Below are 15,720 nucleotides of genomic sequence, written 5' to 3' on the forward strand. Positions count from 1 at the left end.
TTTTAAAAGGAGATGTACTACCTTTAGAGGAGTAACAAATCGACAGCTGATTTCTTGATGGCAAAAAAGGAAGTCTGAAGACTGTGAAGTGATATATTCAATGTACAAAGAGAAAACTATTTTTAACCAAGACCTCTATTCTTAGAGGGGAAAAAAATCTTTTCTGCATGAAGCCAAGCTGATATGAAGAACCAACTCATTGGAAAAGAACCTGATGCTGGGAAAGAGAGAAGGCAGGAGGAGAAGGGGATGACTGGGGATGAGACGGTTGGATGGCACCATCGACTCAATGGACATGAGTTTGAGCAAGCTCCAGGAGTTGGCGATGGACAGGGAAGCCTGGTGTGCCACAGTCCATGGGGTCGGAAAGAGTTGGACACAACCGAGCGACTGAATTGAACTGAACTGAAGCTGATGACATTCTCAGGTCATCAAAAACTGAGGGGAATTTGCCATTAGCAGATCTTTGGGTGGTGGTTTACTTGCTAAGTCATGTCTTAGGGACTCCATGGACTATAGCCCTCCAGGCTCCTCTGTCCATGAGATTTCTCAGGCAAGAATACTGGAATGGGTTGCCATTTTCTTCTCCAGCAGACCTCTACTAAGGGAAAATCTAACTGAGTATAAGAGAGAGAGAGAAGGAAAGTGATATCATATTCAAAGTCTGAGATACAATTGGAGAGATGTATGGCCATGACAAAGTAACAGGATCTGGATTTAGGCTCCTGCCTGAAGCACCACCACCACCAACAACAGAATAAAGAGGCTGGATGAAGTAGTAAAACAGGGCATGACAAGCTTCTCAGAGGTGACAGTATGTTCATTCTCCTAGATGAAGTGACTATTTCCAATATGTTGGGACTTATCAAATTGTATACTTTTAACATGTGTAGTTTATTGAACATCAATCATACCTTGATGATTCTTTTTTTCCAAAGAAAAGGAAAGCAGAGAAAGTGGTAAATATATGCACAGAAACAAACAATATGAAATGACGACTGTATAAAGCAGCAGTAGCATGTTGTACCAAAAGGGACACAACTCCAGCATGGATGAGGGCTCAGCAGCTGGGCAAAGACACTAATCTGAGACTTTGATAAGTTAATTATGTCTGTAATTTTTGGGGTAACCACAAAAAGAACAGTATCAGAGTGCACAACTCCTAAATAGTAGTAGATAAAAAAGAATTAGGAAAAAATCAATTCAAGCAAAAGGCAACAGAGGAGAGAAAAAGAATCATAGAAAAGAAGGGACAAATGGAAACATAAAATAAGATTTCACATAATGTAAATATCTTAAATGCCTTCATTAAACACAAAGGTTGTCAGACTATATCTATATTATTTTTTACTTTATTTAAAAAATTTTTATTTTATATTGAAGTATAGTTGATTAACAATGTTGTGTTCGTTTCAGGTGTGCTGCAAAGGGAGTCAGTCATATACAAACATGTATTTATTCTTTTCCAAATTCTTTTCCCATTTAGATTATTATGGAGTACTGAGCAGGATTCCCTTTGCTATACAATAGGAAAAGGAGTACGTCAAGGCTGTATATTGTCACCCTGCTTATTTAACTTCTATGCAGAGTACATCGTGAGAAACGCTGGGCTGGAAGAAGCACAAGCTGGAATCAAGATTGCTGGGAGAAATATCAATAACCTCAGATATGCAGATGACACCACCCTTATGGCAGAAAGTGAAGAGGGAACTAAAAAGCCTCTTTTTTTTTTTTTTTTTTTCCTAAAAAGCCTCTTGATGAAAGTGAAAGAGGAGAGTGAAAAAGTTGGCTTTAAAGCTCAACATTCAGAAAACTAAGATCGTGGCATCTGGTCCCATCACTTCATGGCAAATAGATAGGGAAACAGTGGAAACAGTGTCAGACTTTATTTTTCTGGGCTCCAAAATCACTGCAGATGGTGACTGCAGCCATGAAATTAAAAGACGCTTATTCCTTGGAAGGAAAGTTATGACCAACCTAGATAGCATATTGAAAAGCAGAGACATTACTTTGCCAACAAAGGTCCGTCTAGTCAAGGCTATGGTTTTTCCTGTGGTCATGTATGGATGTGAGAGTTGGACTGTGAAGAAAGCTGAGCGCCGAAGAATCGATGCTTTTGAACTGTGGTGTTGGAGAAGACTCTTGAGAGTCCCTTGGAGTGCAAGGAGATCCAACCAGTCCATTCTAAAGAAGATCAGTCCTGGTGTTCTTTGGAAGGAATGATGCTAAAGCTGAAAACTTTAGCTGAAACTCCAGTACTTTGGCCACCTCATGTAAAGAGTTGACTCATTGGAAAAGACTCTGATGCTGGGAGGGATTGGGGGCAGGAGGAGAAGGGGACGACAGAGGATGAGATGGCTGGATGGCATCACCGACTTGATGGACATGAGTTTGGTTGAACTCCGGGAGTTGGTGATGGACAGGGAGGCCTGGCGTGCTGCGATTCATGGCGTTGCAAGGAGTCGGACACGACTGAGCAACTGAACTGAACTGAACTGAGGTCCTTGTTGGTTATCCATTTTAAATATAGCAACATGTACATATCAATTCCAAACACTGTCAGACTGTATTTTTAAAAAATCAGCTATATTCTGTTACAATGAACATATCTAAGATGTAAGTTTCCAGAAAAATTGAAAGTAAAAGGATAGAAAAAGATACACCAGAAAAACACCAAACAGAAAGCTGAGGTACCTCTATTAAAATCAGACAAAATATACTCCCAGGCAAAAATCATTACTAGAGAAAAACAGGGTAACTCTTTAATGATAAAAGGGTCAGATCTTTAGAAAAGAGAAGAAGAAACTTCCCTGGAAGTCCAGTGCTTAAGGCTCTGTGCTTTGAAAAGCAGGGGCTGCAGGTTCATTCCCTGGTTAGGGAACTAAGATCCCACATGCTGCTCTGTGCAGTGCAGCCAAAAAAGAAAAAAAAATTTAATTTGGCTCATTTAAATTTCTGTGTATCTATTAATATAGCTTCAGAATGTAAAAAGCCAAAATGTTTCATGTGATTCATTATGGCCACTGAGATATAAGTAGAACTGTGGAATGGCAATTTCCTTAAAAGAAAGCCAGTGCATGACCTTTGTCCCTCTTCATGCTTTCCTCCCTCCTGTTGGCTGGAAAGTGGTCCTCATGCTGGAGAGGAGGGAGACCTTGGAAATGTGAGTCCTGCCCAGCGGAGGAGGAGCCTGAATCCCCTAGGACTTTGCAGAGTTGACTGCTGCTGCAGACTACTGTTGTAATAAAATTCTGTCCTCTGTAAGCCACTGTCTTTGGAGTCTCTGTTTCTCACACCAGAACCTAATCTTAACTAATACAGAGTGAGCTTACAGAAGTTGAGGAAGTAGACACATTTGCAAAGGAGGGGGAAAAATCATCATGGCTTTCCTAATCCCCAAAAGCTCCTGTAATGTTATTATAACACTTAGGTAATCAATAAGACAGGAGAAAAAACAGTTTCCTCAAATGACAACTGGCAATGTATTGCATATGGTTTATTAATCGTGCTTCTGCCTCTTTCAGCTGATTTGTCAGTTAGGAAGGAAATAGAAGATTAATTTAGTTCATTTAGACTTCCTTTTTTCCTCCTTTTTCTACCTTAAGAACTTAATATCCATGGAAATTACAAAATGGCCCATTTGTGTTTAAAATCCTCTATAGGAAATGTAATTGAGTAAATGCAATAGCCCTCAGAGAGAATGTACGCATTCTAATTTCTGTTCTATGATATCGGATTACAATGTTTGTCATCCCTAGAGACTAGTTTCATTCCTGCTGCTGTTGCTGTTGTTTTTTAATCCAGTGACAAAACCCAGAGAAAAACTGCTTCAAGCTCAAACACTTGCCAGGTAATATTACAGGGATAAGACTATGAGTCACGGAGAAAGTCAAAGGAAGATTTCAATATGGAAAACCAATGCCAGTGACTTCAATAACTGCTCTTCAGGACCCCAAGTCCGAAAGCTAATGGGTTCTGGCACACTGTGAGTGGTGCAGATCCATACTGGAGCCTACTGGAGGGTGTGACTTAAGACCGCAAAAGACAGAGGAACACGGGGCCTGAGACGCTCCATCAAGGAACCAAGTGAGTGGCTTCCAAACTGGAAACACATGAACTCTTGCAAAAGGGTCTGTGGGTCTAGATACTTTATAGGAAAGCAGTTTCCAGATTACAAATTGTTTCTGAAATGTACCTAAATATATTCTGAAGCAGTAAGCCCCATCCTGGTTTTCCCATCCTCTCTTTTTACAATAATCCTTCCTCCACCTAACAAAACTCTGAGATGTATTACAGTCACTAAAGAAGACAATCCATCTCACTATAAAACCCTAACTTACTTATTTTCTTACAAATAAATCACACTGTGCAGTTAAACTAATTTTCATTGCAAATAATGTATCCATCATTTCATTATTTGAAAAGGGTAATACTCTTGGCTTTTAGATCTTTAATAGTATTATAGAGTTGACGGGCAAAAGACGACTAGTCACTCAAAGAATGCTTCTTTTCTCAAAATAAGTAATATCCCCCTCTAGTCATGTTCTCATTCGGTAGAGACACATGATTTACTAGGCATCTGGAAGCCATTCTTTTAAGACGTCTTCACTGTTTCCTTTGGTGTTTTTGGGAGACATCACCCGGATATTATTAATCCTCAGTTTGTTTTTCCAAAATATCAAGTCTCACATTAAATCCTTTATTCTCCATGAGGATTTCTGGAGTAATCACTTCTTGGCTAGACTACACATTTTCTATATCAAATAACTTTCCCTGCATTCCAATGTATTTTGCTCTGAGTTTCTACTTTTTAAAAACCCAGAACAGGGACAAAGTGTTACCTGACATAAAATGGGGTACATTTTTTTATGGAATTCTATATTCTTATTTAGATAAAAGAGTGAGTTTAAAACAAAAAGAGAGACTTTGAACAAAGTAATTTATAAAAAGATTTTTAAAGACTCAACTGCATAAAAATAAAGAGACAAATCAGAACACTTCTCTAGGCTATTCATCCTAGATATTCTTTTTTTAAACAAATGATTACAATGTGTTTAAATTATTTGTATACAATCCTAGATTTGTCTGCTAGAGGACAGAGAATATGATAAGGTGACAGAACTACCATGATGATGTAATGGGATGAAGACCAATACCAAACACACTTGTTGAATGATACATTGAGGAAGGTGTGCTGGTAGACTGGATTATCAGTTCTAGCAATTTCTTTAATCTGCTGTAGTGGTGTCAGATTATCTACACCCTGGCCATGAATTCATAGTGGTCAAATAACAGCTCCCCAACCTCTGGCTTTGGGCTTGACCATGTGATTTTTTGGATCCATGGGATGTCAGTTGACACAATGCATGGGATGTCAGTTGGAATGCTCATGAAAGTGATTCATGATGACAAGTACATGCCATACATAGCCACTGGCCCTCTGCCTGAGTCTGGAATGAGATGTGGAACAGGTTTCACAGCCTGGAACCAAGCCTAGAAGCACAGCCTGAACCAGAGTACTTACTCAGGCCTCATCTAGATGAGCCAAAACTGCAAGAAACTGCACCTGACCTACAGGTCTGTGAGTGCAAGTATGAATTCATGTGTACTACTGAGTGGGGTTATGCAGCAGTATTACAGACTAGCTACTTGTCACAGAAGCCTTGCCTCTTCTGATGTCTGAGTTCATCAGGACTGGGTGTCTGTGTGATGGATGATGGAGCACAAGCTTTCCACAAAGTGGTTGGCCCTGGTTCTTCTTGAGAAACTGATTGAATCCTTTTTTTTCCATAAAAATCACAGAGAGGGGCAAGACTCTTACTCATCTTTGGTATTGCTCAATGTTTCTAAATTTCTAAATGACATCCTTAAACTGCTATGGCTTGGTTTTCCTTTTTAGGAATTATTGTTGACTTCTGACTTTGGAAGTAGAGGGTATGATTCTGTTGGCACCATTCCTGCCCCCTGCTACCCACACATGTTCCCTCTTGCAACACTTGTCCATTTGATTGGAAGAACTCTCAAGCGTCAGCACCTGTTGATCTCCGTGTCCATGCTGCTCAGCGTCAGGCCTGCCTGAAAATAGACATCGGGTTGCCAGTGTGAGGAAGGGGGCCAGGAGATAGCAGGGAGGGTGAGCGTGAGGGTGTGTGTGTGTAATCAGGAGCCCATATTTCCTGAGTTCCATGATTTCCACACAGTGTTTTCAGCTGTTCCTGGTGCTCTGAGTGATAAACCTTTAGACTGAGGGAAAAACTTATATGTCCAGCTACTCCTTGAACAAGGCTTTCAAGCTGTCTTCCTGTTTCCAGTCCACTCTGCACCTTCAGAGATCCCTCCAAGTTCTGAGGTTTTCCAGGGTCCATTTTTCTGCAAATGTTTTATTTTTATTGGCTTTGATCCCTTCAAGCTTTTAGGATTCAGCTTTCTCCTCTTGGTTAGGCCATTTCCACTCTTCTGTTCTCTATTACCCATGTTCTGTTGGTATGTTTCACCCATTTCACCTTCCCTCCCATTCTCTTTCCTCACTGTCATTTTTGTGGGTTTTGGTGATGTGCACAATGCACATATTTGATTAGAAATTTAGGTTTAATTAATCCTACAGACCAGTTTTTATCATTATTATAGATGTGCCTCAAACTGATAAGAGAATGCACCTCTCTGGGTTTATTTTTCAGTTTTCACTTATATGGAAATGAAGCATACAACATACTAGCCCTAGACTCCCCCTTCCCATTCAATTAGAGACTTTTCTTATTTTATCTTCTCACTCATTAAAGGCCAATCAATTGCACAACATGTAAATGTGAGATAAAAATCAGAGAAAACACTTTTGTGTTTTCAAATGTTTAAGGCAATCCTACACTTTTATTACCTTAGAATAAAAATCATTTTGTTTGATGCATATGAAATGATGGTTGATATATGGCCTAAATTTGAATTATCTGCATAAAGAATTTAAATTTACTCATGCATTCTATGTCTATTGTTTCTTACACGGTCCTAATCATTTACTATAGGAACACAGGCTCATTGCAACACACCAAAAGATAAGAAGGCATAGAAACAAAAACATTCATAATTCTTCCCCATCCACCCACTTTCTGAGGCAACGTATAGTACTGATTTGTTCTGTACATCATCCATGATCTGTACATACAACTAAGAAATAATATGTTAAAATTGTTTCACTCATTCAAGACATTAGGATTCGAGATACAATAGATAATTTATTCCAGAGTAAGGCACTAGGCTGAGATGTAAAATTGTAGAGGTTATAACTGGAAAGTCAATTTCCTGCCTCACCCATATTGAAGTTATAGAAGGGAAATGAGTGGATTTCCAGGGAAAAGCTTTTTGGAGAGAGCTGTGCTGGCCATCTCTTTTCTGTTCACGTGCCCTTCAACCTCAGTTTAGAAGGAAGGAAGAAGAGGGACTTTAAGAAGACTACTTAGAGAGCTTAATACATGTCCTTCATACTGTGCAGTTGTGAGTCGGGGAGGAGACAGTGGATGAGCCTGGGGGATGAGAGACATGCCTCAATTGTGACAGGACTGACCTGCATTGTTAGTTGAGCAGATAATGTATGAGTGCTTCCCATGGGTCAAATTTTGTCTGTGGGTGAAAAATACAGTGGAGGTTGGAGGAGGTGGGATGGCAGCTATAAAGCCTCAGCAGAAAGCAAATGTATGAACAGATAGATTCCCAGGGAATAAAGTCAGAGGAAGATGCTTGTTTAGGGATGGTGCAAAATACAGTGAGAAGGACACCAACACTGCAAGATTTTTGAAATCCCAAGAAAAACATTCATAAGAGAATGAGCCAGATCAGGCTTAATGCAAAGAATGCAGAGTTAGTTTTTGACAGGACAATTTATAGAGACTCCTTGTCCTTCTACTTCTCCCTTCACTGTCCTTTCTCACCTAAAGGGCTAGAGTGGGACTACAGGAAGGAAATAGTGAAGACCAAGGACAAATAACAAGCTGGCCACGCTTATCCTGTAAGACCAAAACCAGAGAATGATGTTACACACAAAAAAAGGAATCACAGGCCAATACAGGTGAAGAGGTGCAAAAATCCTTGACAAAGTACTAGCAAACCAAACTCAATACATTAAGATTACACACCATGATCAAGTGGAGTTTATCTCAAGGATGCAAGGATAGTTCAATATCTGTAAATCAATCAATGTGACACAGCATACTAATAATTTGAAGAATAAAATTGTATCATCTCAACAGGTGCAGAAAAAGCTTTTGACAAAACTTATTATCCATTTATGATTAAAACTGCCCCAGAAAGAGGGTATAGAAGGACCATATCTCAACATGACAAGGGCCATATATGGCAAGCCCTTTGCTAACATCTGTTGTTGTTCAGTCGCCAAGCCATGTCTGACTCTTTGTGACCCCATGGACTGCAGCATGCCAGGCCTCCCTGTCCTGCTAACATCATACTCTATGGTAAAAAGCTGAAACATTTATTCTAAGATCAGGAACAAACCAAGGATGGCCCACTGTCACTACTGTTATTCAACACAGTATTAAAAGTCCTAGCCATGGCAATTAGAGAAGAAAAAGAAACAAAAGGAATCCAAATTGGAAAGGAAGAAGTAAAACTGTCACTGTTTGCAGATGACATGATATTAGTACTAGACAGAGAAAATCCTGAAGACACCATCAAAAAACTACTAGAACTCATCAACAAATTTGGTAAAGTTGCAGGATATAAAATTAATATACAGAAATCTGTTGCTTTTGTATATACTAGTGACTAATTACCAGAAATAAAAGTTAAGAAAACAATTTCAGTTACCATCACATCATAAACAATAATATATCTAGGAATAAACCTACCTAAGGAGGTAAAAGGTTTGTAAACAAAAAACTATGAAATACTGATGAAAGAAACTGAAGATGACACAAACACATGGAAGAATATACTGTGCTCATGGTGGCACCCCACTCTAGTACTCTTGCCTGGAAAATGCCATGGACGGAGGATCCTGGTGGGCTGCAGTCCATGGGGTCGCTAAGAGTCGGACACGACTTCACTTTCACTTTTCACTTTCATGCATTGGAGGAGGAAATGGCAACCCACTCCAGTGTTCTTGCCTGGAGAATCCCAGGGACAGGGGAGCCTAGTAGGCTGCTGTCTTTGGGGTCACGCAGGGTGGGACACGACTGAAGCAACTTAGCATGGGTTAGAAAAATTAATATTGTTAAAATGACTATACTACCCAAGGAAACCTATCAAATCAATGCAATCCCTAAAAATATCAATGGCATTTTTCATAGAACTAGAACAAATAATTCTAAAATTTGTACAGACACATAAAAGATCCCGAATCATCAAAACAATCTTAAGAAAGAAGAACAAAGCTGGAGGTGTCACACTCTGATTTCAAATTATATTACAAAGAAAGCTATAGTAATCAAAGCAATGTGGTATACACACACAATAAACACTGATCTGGCTCACTCTTCTAAAACAGCTGTGTAATAGTCCTTCCCATGGATACACTGTATCTGTTTAAATCAGTGCCATACTGGTAGATGGAACTTCACAAGTGGTGCAGTGGTAAAGAATCCACCTGCCAATACAGGAGATACAAGAGACTCATCAATCCCTGGGTCAGGCACATCCCCTGGAGTAGGAAACGGCAACCTTCTCTAGTATTCTTGCCTGGAGAATTCCATGGACAGAGGAGTTTGGTGAGCGATAGCCCATGGGGCGGCAAAGAGTCAGACACCACTGAGCATATGCACCCATTGTGTTTCAGGCCAATTACACTTCAAAAACAAACAAGCAAACTCATAGAAAAAGTGATCAGATTTGTGATTATCAGAGGCAGAGGTTGAGAGGAAGGGAATTAGATGAAGGTGGTCGAAAGATACAAGCTTCCAGTTATGACAGATAATTACTAGTAATGTAATGTACAACATGATAAGTATCATTAACACAGCCGTAGGTTATATATGGAAGTTCTTAAGAGAGTAAACCCTAAGTGTTCTCATCACAAGGGAAGAACTGTTCTCTATTTTTACAATTTATATCTATATGAGATGATTGAATGGTCACTAAACTTGTGGCAATAAGACATTGTGATAATATACTGTGACAATCATTTTATGATGTAAGTCAGGTCATTACGCTGTACACCTTAAACTTACACAGTGCTGTATGTAAATATGTCAGTAACACTGAGAGACAAAAAGATGAACTTAGTGTGTAATGGAGGTTAACAAATGAATCAAGATTTGGATGTGGGGGTAGAAAATGTAATGATAACGAGATACAAAGGCCCACCAGTCCCCTCGCCTTAATATGGGAAAACCCTGTAGGGCCATCCCAGACCCAGGGCAATTTAGCTTTTCTCCCCGTCCAGTCCTGTCGCCTTCACTCCCCTGGAAGAGTTCCTCAATGCATCCTTCACAGGCCTCTCTCCATCCTGGACTGTTTCTTAGGGGCCTGACCCACGGTGGTAGGTTATTAATAGTCATCCTGCTTCTACTCTTGCACCTTAACAGCTAGACTTCTTAGCAACATGAATCAGATCATGCCACTCTTTCCTTAAAATCCTCCAATAACTTTCAATTGCTCTTGGAATACAATCTACCTCTTCATCATGGCTTCAAGGTACTACCTTCTGTGACTGCCCACCTTGCAAACTCTTTTCCTCTTTGCTTACTGTGCTCCCTGCTACGGGCCTTACTCCAGGGATTTTGAATAGAGTTTAACAGACTCCTTTTTTTTTTCCCCCAGAACTGGAACTGGACAACCCAGTTCTGTGAACAAAGTGCCTGGCAGTACATACCAGTATCCAAAAAAAAAATACTGATCAAATAAATGAAAGTCTAGGAAGTTAGAATGTACACAGAAAGAGCTATTTCATTTTCAGACCATGGACTTGGTCCATAGTCCATCAGCTGAGGCTGCCATTCTTTGATGGTTGGTCTCTGTCTCTAAACAAAGGTTGGACCTGGGGAATTTGGCCTTTATAGCTTCATCAGACTTCATGCAAATGTCCCAACATCAGAATTCTGTTGAAGTCTGAAAAATTCCATTAACAGGAGACCTTGTCCCCACATGAGACTTAAGTCCATTATTGCACAATAGAGTGATTGTACTTTTTGGCTAGATTTGTGAGGTTCCACTGTCAGTCCTTTCCGGATTGAGGTATCAGACACTCAGACCAACCTTCTCCTGATTCTGGCCTGTATATGCTCCTGTTGGCTGCCCCACACCAGGGGGCCCCATTCTAACACAGATGAATGGGCCCCTGAAACCCACCGACTCCCCTGTTTACAGAATGCCATGTCTGGAACTGTGTTCTCCCCTCCCCAATCATATGTTGAAGTCCCGTTCCTCAGAATGCAAACGTGTATGAGATAGGGTCTTACAGAGGTAATGCAAGTTGAAATGAGTTAATGAGGACGGACCCTAGTCCAACACGATGATTGTCTTTGGAAAAGGGGCTTTTTGCAGAGACAGGTGTACACAGGGGACATCCCAAGACATGAAGATGGCCGTTACAAGCCAGGGAGAGAGGCCCAGAACAGATCTTTCCCTCACAGCCTTCAGGAGGAATCAACCCTGTCAACACCTCGATTTTGGACTTTGAGCTCCTAGAGCTGTGAAACAATATATTTCTGTTGTTTAAGGTCTATGGTACCTTGTTAGGCAATCCTAGCAAATGCTTACACGGAATGCTTACAACGTTTACTGTCCACCAGGGGAGCTGAGCCACCCTGAGCCGGGGTGGATGGTTTCATGGAGAGCTTATTTAGCCAAAAACGTTCCAACCTTTCTCAGATGCCGATGGCAGACTTTCTCTAAAGTTCCACTGGACAAAACTGGGTCATGTTTCAGCTGCAGGCAATGCTGGGAGAGCCCTCTGCTACAGCAAACACCTGTGCACCCTCGGTGTTGAAAGCTCTTTTCCATAACACAGCCACTCAGAATCGTCAAACTGGTTCTATCAAGTGTGTCCAGGGAAACGTGGGCCTTACCTGTGTGCTTCCTGGTTCAACAAAGAATGTCAGGTAGCAAGCCATCTTCGGTCAGATGATTCATCAATTTTGCTCCTTCCGCAGCTCAGTCTGTCTTCCAGCTCTTAGGGATACACACTGGAAGGAAACAGAAAAGGTCCCTGTTTCATGGTGCTGACTGCAGTGGCAGGAGTCAGGCAAAAAGACTAAGAGGAGTTAAGTTCTACTGGAAGGCTTCTTTAGGTGGGATGGTGCGTACCCTGAGAAATGGTCAGTTAAGCTGAGAGCTGAAGGTCAGCCAAGTTAGTGCTTCCACGTGGCAAGAAAAAAACTGTAAGAAGCCTGCTGGGAATTCTACAAATTTAAATATTGTTAGAAGCTTTTCTTTTCTTTTTTTTTTTTATCTTGAAGCTAATAAATTCCAATTTGGAATAGGATTAAGGAATAATAGATTCTGACTTGGCATGAATTTGGCCAATGCTCAGATCTTGGTTGGTGCTGGTTTGTTTCTGCTTTGCAAACCAAGGTCAACTGTCCAGCATTCTGTAGATCTCTGGCCAGTTTCTACATTGGGCCCAGTAAATGTGTTCTCATATTCTACAGCTGATTAAAATCCACAAGTGAAATGAAATACCAGAAGAAGCTTCATGCCTCTGAAAGGTGGCCCCTTCCCAGCTTGTTGACCCTCACCAGGTCATGACCGGTCATAACCCTGCTTCAGCTCTACAGGCATGATCCTGTGCTCCTGAATGTAATCTTACCACCTTTAAAAAAATTTTTTATTGGGCCCCTTACACCCACTGGCATATAATCTTCCTTTCTGGTGCTTGCAACTCTAGGCTTCTCTGGAAGGGAGGTCCCTTCAGGCAAAAAGATTCCACTCCTAACAAGTTTCACAATCTCAAAAAGAGAAGATAAGAACCCAAAGCAAAGGTCACATCAACCTTATTTCTCTGTGTCTGCAGAAAGCTGTTTTTGAGTGGCAACAACATAGTACCCTCACATGTGGCACTTGACATCCTCACAGATCTGCTGGCTTTAAGGAAAAACAATCCAGTTCTAGTTCCTCAACACTGTCTCCCTCCCTCCCTTCCCCCCCCGCCGCCCCCCCCCCCCCCCCCCCGCCCCAACTATCCTGGCTGTACCCAAACACTCCATCAGCCAAGACAGTACACTGCTCATTCCCCCTCTCTTTTTTTTTTCACCCAACAAATATTTTCCTTTTTTCCACTCCCTCCCTCTGGTTTTTCAAGGTTGGTCTCCTGTTAGTGGGCTTCCTAGTGTAGCTCAGTGGTAAAGAATCCATCTCCCAATGTAGGAGACATGGTTCAATCCCTGGGTCAGGATGATCCCCTGGAGAAGGAAATGGCGACCCAGTCCCACGGACAGAGGAGCCTGCAGGGTTAAAGCCCATGGGGTCGCAGAGTCAGACACGACTTACCCAACTAAGACCTAACAACAACTCCTGATGGTAGAGTGTCTGCTGGTGGGGTCAAAGTCATCTTGGCACACAGAGGCGAAAGGCATTTAGAAACACGGGGAAAAGTCCTCATTTCATCCTAGTTCTATGAACTAGAGTATCCAAGAGCAATTTCTGCTTTTCCAGTTAATATCCTAGAATTCTAGTTTATTTGCTTTCTGGAGTGAAAAATGTGCATCTCAAACATCCTGTAAGAGGCCCTGTGCTATTTTTCAGAACCCAGGAAAGAATTCCGGTACATATAACTCCTCAAGGAACGTGATGGGACTTCTGTCTAGAAGCCTAGGGGGAAACAAAACGGCGTTTCCAATGACTATTTTCCATTTGCTTTCGGTTCTACCGTGAAATTGCTGCTAAAGCCTCTCACCGCGCGTTGGGGAAGGTGACAGGTTTCCCACCTGGTGGAGCCAGGAGGACGCGACCTCGGGTTGCTGGAGAAGAGAAAACGGAGCGCATCTGTCTCCAAGGCGGCGCGGGGCTCGGGGACTGGACGCAGGGCTCTGTGCGGGGGCGGGACTCCCGGACTGGACTCGGGGCTGGGGTGGGGGCGGGACTCCGGGCTGCACGCGGGGCTCGGGGCGGGGGCGGGACTCCGGGCTGGACGCGGGGCTCGGGGCGGGGGCGGGACTCCGGGCTGGACGCGGGGCTCGGGGCGGGGGCGGGCCTCCGGGCTGGACGCGGGGCTGGGACGGGGGCGGGGGCGGGACTCGGAGACTGGGCGCGGGGCTGGGGCGTGGGCGGGACTCCGGGCTGGACACAGGGTTGGGACCGGGGCGGGACTCAGGGCTGGACGCGGGCGCGCGCCCGGCACCGTGTTTACCCGGCGTCCTAGCAACCGGCGGGCGCGCGGGCGGAGCGCGGAGTGCGGGGCGCTGAGCCGGGTGCTGCGGTGAGTGCGATGGGCGGGCGCTGGCGTATTTGCAGCAGTCCGCGGGGATGGAGAAGTTGAGGAGCCGCGCTCAGGCCTCGCTTCTGTCCCCTCCCGGCTTCCCTTTCTCCCCTCGTACCCGGTATCCGCCCCGTCCGCGTCTCTCCCATCCCGTCCAGCCCCTGCTTCCCCGCGGACACACCGCTCCTCCCAGGCTTGGGACCTTGACTCTGCAGCCCCCAGCCCGGGCCGCATCCGCGTCCCCCTTCCCCGGTTGCCGCTCCCGCTGCTCCTGGCCTGCCTTCCCTTCTCCCTCCTCCGTCTCCGCAGCTTTGCCTCCTTATCCCTGCGTCTTCGCTGCCGCTTCCTCCCGCCAGTCTCCGTCCTCCCAGCCCAGGACCGCGGCCTCCCGCGCCAATACTTGACTTTACTCAGTTCGAGGACCGGCTGGTGCCATCCTTGCTCATCTCCACATCGGGTCTGTTTGTTTTTATTCAGGGCTCGGTTCCTGTCAGCCCTGAAACCAGTCTTTTTGCAGGTTTCATCGCCTGGTATTCTCGTTCTCTGGACGCCAGCGCAGGCACTGTTCCTAACCCGCTAAATCTTAAGAGTGGACGCTTATATTCCCTAGTCTCGTAAAGAATTGAGTTTTGCTTCTACTCAGGTGTTCCGGAAGTTATTCACGAATGGGTTTTATTTTATAATGATACTGGAGGCTTGCAACGGACCCTTAAAAAGAAAAAACAAACTGTTGTATCTATCGGATGAGTAGACAATATGAGTGTAAAGTGATTTCTCAGTTTATGGAGACAAACATGCACAAAAACCTTTTCCCTTGTCATTGTTAAATTTCAAAATCTTGGTTTAACTCAAAATAAGTACTATGTATTCACGTATGTTCATTGTAACCATGGTTCTCAGGCCCTAAGATCTCATGGATTGGCGCTGGGTGTAAACGTCCCATCAAGCTATCTTGATAAAAAAAATTAGTGTTTAAATTTTTGGAACATTACTGGAATTAGAGGAATAAATGCTGTAGCTTTAGTTCTCCTTGCAAATTAAGAGGTCACTAGAAATTCTCATACTTAAGAAGAAAAAAAAATACAAGACTACCTGTTTTTTGTTTTAGAAACTTAGTTGGGTCTGCAAAGCCTTTTTTTTAAAAAATCTTTTATACATGGTCTTCTTTTTGCTATTCTGTTCCACTTCCCCCCCCCACCCCCCCGCCAATACTAATTCTAATAATATTGTGCTTGTTTTCTGGATGGTCATAGGCTCACTTGTTGTTGTATTGACTAAGTCATGTCCAACTCTTTGCAACCCCATGGACTGTAGCCTGCCAGGCTCTGCCAGTCCTCCTCTGTCCATGGGGTTTTAACTCA

At 43.0% G+C, this 15,720-nt stretch overlaps 1 protein-coding gene and 1 long non-coding RNA gene across 10 annotated transcripts in view; one reads left to right on the forward strand and one right to left on the reverse strand.

Annotated features, from left to right (window-relative positions):
* The window catches only part of LOC104973767 (uncharacterized), a 178,034-nt gene extending 164,060 nt beyond the window's left edge, over positions 1-13,974 (reverse strand). For 5 of the 6 annotated variants that reach the window (XR_009496878.1, XR_009496877.1, XR_003037766.2 and 2 more), the window contains exons 1-2: positions 13,869-13,974; positions 12,012-12,128 (exon numbers count right to left, since the gene is read on the reverse strand). This is a non-coding gene — a long non-coding RNA (uncharacterized lncRNA). Of the gene's footprint in view, positions 1-1,336; positions 6,076-12,011; positions 12,129-13,868 lie in introns of those variants that run through there. The other variant, XR_810598.4, reaches the window with a different exon arrangement.
* A 297-nt stretch (positions 13,975-14,271) lies between these two features.
* The window catches only part of ODAD2 (outer dynein arm docking complex subunit 2), a 177,501-nt gene continuing 176,052 nt past the window's right edge, over positions 14,272-15,720 (forward strand). Inside the window, exon 1 of one of the 4 annotated variants that reach the window (XM_025000641.2) lies at positions 14,272-14,359. The gene's annotated coding sequence lies outside the window, so the exon portion shown is untranslated. Of the gene's footprint in view, positions 14,360-14,743; positions 14,817-15,720 lie in introns of those variants that run through there. The other 3 variants (XM_025000638.2, XM_025000639.2, XM_059892632.1) reach the window with 3 other exon arrangements.

Source organism: Bos taurus, chromosome 13 (genome assembly GCF_002263795.3).
Source record: "Bos taurus isolate L1 Dominette 01449 registration number 42190680 breed Hereford chromosome 13, ARS-UCD2.0, whole genome shotgun sequence".
In the NCBI taxonomy this organism is placed as follows: Eukaryota; Metazoa; Chordata; class Mammalia; order Artiodactyla; family Bovidae; genus Bos; species Bos taurus.